Genomic DNA, 5,566 nt, shown 5'->3' with positions numbered 1-5,566 from the left:
GTATTATAATAAAAAAATAAGAAGATGAGGATGGCCAGTAAGTTCTATGAACTGATTTCTCAAAACTGAGGAAATAACATATACCTGCCCTTTGTGTCAAAAAGAGGTCTGTGTCATGCAAAATACCAGGTAGCATGCCCTGAGCAGTTCTGGCAATTGTATCTGTATCCTCTGAGTAATTTTATTTACACATTCTCTTGTGCAAATTTGTCATGTCAAATACAGATCACTCATATTTTTAGTACTCAGAGTTGCCCTATTGGGGTCCTGATGCCATTTCTACTGGAATAAGTGGCAACACATCTGTTTACTTTGCTAATACGGGTTCACTTGGAATGACACCTAACACCGCTCTTTCAAAAACAGACAATAAAACAAATGCTATTGCAAAACTTTACTGCTTGGGAATTTCAGAGTGTGTGTGATGGAGGTGCCAGGGAAGTGCCACTTTTAAGGTGAATTGCTAAAGCTGCTGCTTTCTTTTCTATGTTTCTTTTTTTCAATTGGAACTCTTTAGAGTTGTTCTTTCCCCACATTTTATCTACACTGGAAGAGTAAGGATCAGGATAGAGCTCTCAAAATCCTGTGAGAAATACAGTAGAAATAGGTTTGATATGGGTCTAACAATTCAAAGGATGAAAGGTCTCAACATTTCAAGTGCTTTAACACTGAAGCAATTGTTGTACTATGTGTGTTCAAACTGAGTAGTTGTTTCATTCATTCCCTTTTCCCTGTCAACTCCAATTCTTTTAAGAGTTGGGCTTCAGTGAAACTGCATAGTTAAAAAGAGTAAAAGATGCTTTGATAGGCCTCAGTAATCAAAGATCTAGAAAAGTAGTGGAGCAAAAACTAAGGGTGGAGACACAATCTGTCAGATGGTATAAAACAAAGAAGGGATCCTTTATCTGTGAATTTTTTTAGATAGAATAATGGTTTTCTTTACATATAAATATATAAAGCTGTACATCCTTTTAAACCAATTTGATGGAGAAAATTAATGCTGTTACTAAATAAGCATAAAAAGTTTTTGTCTGTCTGAAACCATAATACATAGGTTTGGAATTGTACATCAGCATGGTTTTTTAATTAATTAAAAAACCCCAAATAACTATATGTCTGTAGGACATCTCCATATTGTCTCAGTCCCCATTCAGATTTTTCCCCTCTTTTGCAGGGTCTTAATTTACAACAATTCTACATAATTCCCTCAAACAAAAACATCTCTCCTTCCCTCACTTGTAAACCCTGGATATATGTCTAATCTGAGAAGGATTGATAAACTGCAAAATCTATGAATACTGCTTGTGTGGGAAGATGATGAGGTAAAAAGATAATGGTATGGAAAGCACAGGGGAAAATACAGTTGCTATTCCCTGGATGGGATGTGGCCAACATACCTGAACTCCCATACACAATACAGTCTCAGGGGAATTAAAGGAAGGGTGGAGTGGGACACCATGACAAGGCTCTCTTGACACCCTTGCAGAGGAGGGAGGAACTTGGTGGTACTTTCTAGCTGATAAGCTGCACAGCAGCTGAAAACCAAGCGAGATAAAGAAACATGTCCTGCTGTTGAATCAGCAACTGTGGTGAATTCACTCTCCTTGGACTGACACATGTGCTTGTTCCAAGGTTATATCTTGTACTATACTGAGATATCTGCTGCCGAGGTACAGCCTGTTTTGTCTACTGCCATGTTAGACTACAATTTTGAACAAAGCTTGACGATCAGGGCCTTCCCAGTGACAGTGTTAAAAAGGCTACTGGACTCTAAAGTTTCTATTTTACCAAATGAGTGAATGTACTCCTTTGATGATGACAAGAAGAATATAATTACTCTCTAGTTTGTTCCTTGAACTGCAAAAACTGGCTTTAAAATTTAGCTGAAGTGTTTTATTGATAAGAAGACCCTGGAGTTTTTATTGCATAGCATGAGCAGGAAAAAAATTCTGATTTTGTCCTTGGGTTTCAATTTAAGCAGTTCACGCTCAGTAAGACTGACTTACTAAGATTACTACATGTTTCAGCAGTAACTACATTGCTGCATGCGTAATTGAAGGATTGTACAACTTACACATTTCACCTTGTCTTGAGGAAAAGTTTGTGTAAGCAGAGCAAACATTCCACCATGATTCAGCTGATTCTGAAGGAGATTCAAAACCAGGTGACTCTGAAAGATTTAGGAAATAAGGTACCCCTGTAGTGTGTGATTTTGCTGCAGTTATATTCTAAAATTCTCCAAGAAATAGCTCAAAAATTTTGAAAGCCCTGTAAGATTAGGCTTTTGGGTTTTTGGGGACACAATAAGGAGGTTCACAGTTCCTCCTGCTCTATTCACTGCATTTTGTGCTTCTTTGAATTAAAACCATTTTGAAAGCACTACCTGAAACATGGAAGAAACAAGGGTAAGAACACTCATATTTATGACCATGAAAATGCATAGAATCATGGCAGTATGCCTAAAGTTACGTAACTTCATTAGATACTGGAAATTAGAAGCTTTTGTGGAGAATAAAACCAAGCAGAAATATCTTTTACCCTGGATTCTTTTTGTTTGTTTTTTTGTTTGTTTGGTTGGTTTTTTGTTTGTTTGGTTGGGGTTTTTTTTTGTTTGTTTTGTTTTTTTTTTTTTCTTTTTTAATGAGCAAATCTACTTTCCTGAATTCTAGTATGTGGCTGAGAAGGATGCTTGTGATTGCCCTGAAGCAAGGACAACATGTACCCTGAAGATGACTTGCCATCCTGCCAGACCTGTGAGGTTCTCAGTCACCTTAGCAGAAGTCTTAGCAGCCTTCACACAGAGGATAGCAGAAAGCTGAGATGGAATCCCTCACTGTCTCAGAGAGGTCTGTGGCCAGGCTCAGCTTGCAGAAATCCTATGAGCAGGGAACCCAGAAACTTGGTTGCTAACGTCTACCCACATGTTAAACAGCTTTGTTACAGGTGTGAAGTGCCATCAAGCACTTCAGAAGCTTCGGTTACAAAAATGGGAAAAGCAGAGTGATTACTAATTGATTTCAATGGAGACTGTAGGAATGTACAGGATAAGAGTTCAAGCGGAAAAACTGCTGTCCAGATGCCTCTGATTGTCATGTTGGCTCTGATTGTGTTGTGTATGTAGACAGAGTTCCCAAATTTTGTGGAAACGCCAGGGACAAACCCTGGCTCATGGGACTGGACGGATGCCCCCGAGATGGTCCACTACTTGATGCACTCTGTTCCTTACATCTCAGATGCTGCTCCAGCCTGGGCTTGAAATTACACTGCTCCTGCCAATGCTACTGAGGTGTGGGACATGAAGAGGAATGAAGGGGAAAAAGATGGAACCCTGTGCCTTGATGAGTCTGCAAATGTTATGGATTTCTAAATAGGTAAGAGTCAGCAGTAGGAAACACATGCTTGTCCATGATCACCTAACCTAGGCCTAGCAGTTCAGCAGCAGTAAGCAGTTTTCCTCAGGTGGGGAGCTTCAAGCCTTGCTGATTGCTGTGGAAGACTCACCCACACTTTGTGGATTCAAAAAATCCATCATATCACGAAATTTTCTTTGCAATAACAAAATAAAAATTGTATCACTGTGATAAAAGAAATTGTACTTGACCTAGGACACTCCTGCTCCCCTGACTTCAGAAAGCCTTCTCCAGGATATTTGAATAAGAAAGAAATTTTACCCATGCCCTAAGGAGCTGTAGACTTACAAAGTAAAGTTACTTTGGAAAACTGACTGGTAGAAGATAATCCTGAAGATGCATAGTGCCAAAGCCCTATTTTGGAATAGTGAATAGACAGAAGCAGATTTAACATCTAGCTTTTCTACAACTAAAGAGGAAGATATGTGATTTGAGTCACAAAATAAAGCCTTGTATTCACACTTTTCTCTAGAGATAGCTTAATAGATATATGTCTAGCTTTGTGTAAGAAATTTATAGAAAGCCAGGTAGAGAGTCTATAGAGATTCTCATGTATGTGTATTAGTGCATAGAAACAGTTACATTTGGCATGCACAAGCTGCTGATCACATTCTGGTCCAATTAATTTATTATTCCAATTAATCTCTTTCTCATGTAGTTGTGGGTTGTGTTTTTAGTTGTGTATGTGAGGTTTTTTTGTGTTTGTTTTTTTTTAATTTTTTTTTGGCATTACTGCTGTTTTTCAATAAAAAAAGATGCTAAACTCAAGAACTGGAAATGCTAGGATTGTAATTTTTCCAAACAATACAAAGTAACTTCAGAGGAACCTAAGCATAAGACTGTGCATTTTACATCATCTGTTATCATTCTTCAGTATCACTCTTCCCCCTTCACTGTGTTAATAAAGAACAATATAATCCCTGATAAAAAAGTATTTCTTTATATTAAGATACTTCTTTCCAAATTATTTTATTCTGTATATTGGGTGGATGCAAGGCATTGCTGGTGTGGCAGGTTGTGGTAAGCAGGCTTATAAATCCCATAGTGAAAGGAAGGGTCAGAAGCACTAGGCAGTATTCTTTTATTTCCGTAAAAAGGCACGAAAAGGTGTATAGTATCTGGCAGCTTTCTCATTCCTTTCCCTCAATGGTTTAATTTTTTATATTGAATACAAAGGTTCAGCAATACTGGCAGAAGGTGAGGTGCGTAGGAAGTCCAGCAGTGCACTTCAGTGGAGCCACCTTTCTGCTGTGAAGGGCCTTCGGTCCTAGCAGTGAAAGTCCCTGGCATCGGGAGTGCGACTGGCAGGGAGTCAGGGAGCCTTGTAAATGGTCAGACAGGGAAGTTTCCTTAAAAAAACCTTGTGACTGCAGGGGTCCTCAGCACAGCCACTAAGGGCAAACATGGCCCGGTTATTTCCATGCAATTCAGCTGACACCCAAGCCAGAAAACACCCTGGGAGTCAAGCTCTTTGGAGAGATAAATTCAATTCATTTTGTTTTAGTCATTATGCCAGTAATAGCTTAGCCATTTTTAAACAGCTCAAGACATGCAGTAATTTATATATTTGCCTAGGCTGGGGAAGAGAAAAATACTCAAAAAACCTGTTATGGTTATGCCACATTTAAATCCCTTGGACAAACTAATGGGTTCAGAGGAGAGCAAAAAGATGATTACGGAATTGGAGTATCTCTCTTAGGTTGAGGGAATCGGGCCTGCTCAGCCTCGAGAAGAACTGAGAGGAGATCTTATCAATGTCCGTGAGTATCTGAAGGACGGGTGTCAAGAAGGCGGATCCAGACCCTGTTCAGCGGTGCCGAGCACTAGCACAACAGTCAATAGGCAGAAACGGAGGTACAGGAAGCTCCACCTACACATGAGGAATAGCTCCTTTACTGTGCAGTGACCGAGCACGGAGCAGGTTCCCCAGAGAGGTTGCTGAGTCTCCCTCACTGGGGATATTCAAGAACAACCTGGTTGGAATCCTACGCCATTTGCTCTGGGATGACTCTGCTTGAGCAGGGAGATTGGACCAGATGATCCCCTACGGTCCCTTACAACCGGACCCATTTCGTGACAACTCGTACCTTTACAAGAGCCAGCAGCCAACGTGCGTTGGGAGCGGCTCTGGGAGGGGAAGGCCCACGGCAGGCGGA

The 5,566-nt window shown here is 40.1% G+C and overlaps 1 long non-coding RNA gene across 1 annotated transcript in view; it reads right to left on the bottom strand.

Moving 5' to 3' along the window:
* Nucleotides 1-5,509, bottom strand: part of LOC106631813 — a 7,176-nt gene extending 1,667 nt beyond the window's left edge. Inside the window, exons 1-2 of the long non-coding RNA XR_001335648.1 lie at nucleotides 5,498-5,509; nucleotides 2,075-2,170 (exon numbers count right to left, since the gene is read on the bottom strand). This is a non-coding gene — a long non-coding RNA (uncharacterized LOC106631813). The remainder of the gene's footprint in view (nucleotides 1-2,074; nucleotides 2,171-5,497) is intronic.
* Between the last annotated feature and the right edge of the window lie 57 nt (nucleotides 5,510-5,566).

This window comes from Geospiza fortis, unplaced genomic scaffold (assembly GCF_000277835.1).
Source record: "Geospiza fortis unplaced genomic scaffold, GeoFor_1.0 scaffold12, whole genome shotgun sequence".
Classification (NCBI taxonomy): domain Eukaryota; kingdom Metazoa; phylum Chordata; class Aves; order Passeriformes; family Thraupidae; genus Geospiza; species Geospiza fortis.
The sequence above is the reverse complement of the archived record's forward strand: the minus strand, read 5'-3'. Positions and strand labels throughout refer to the sequence as shown.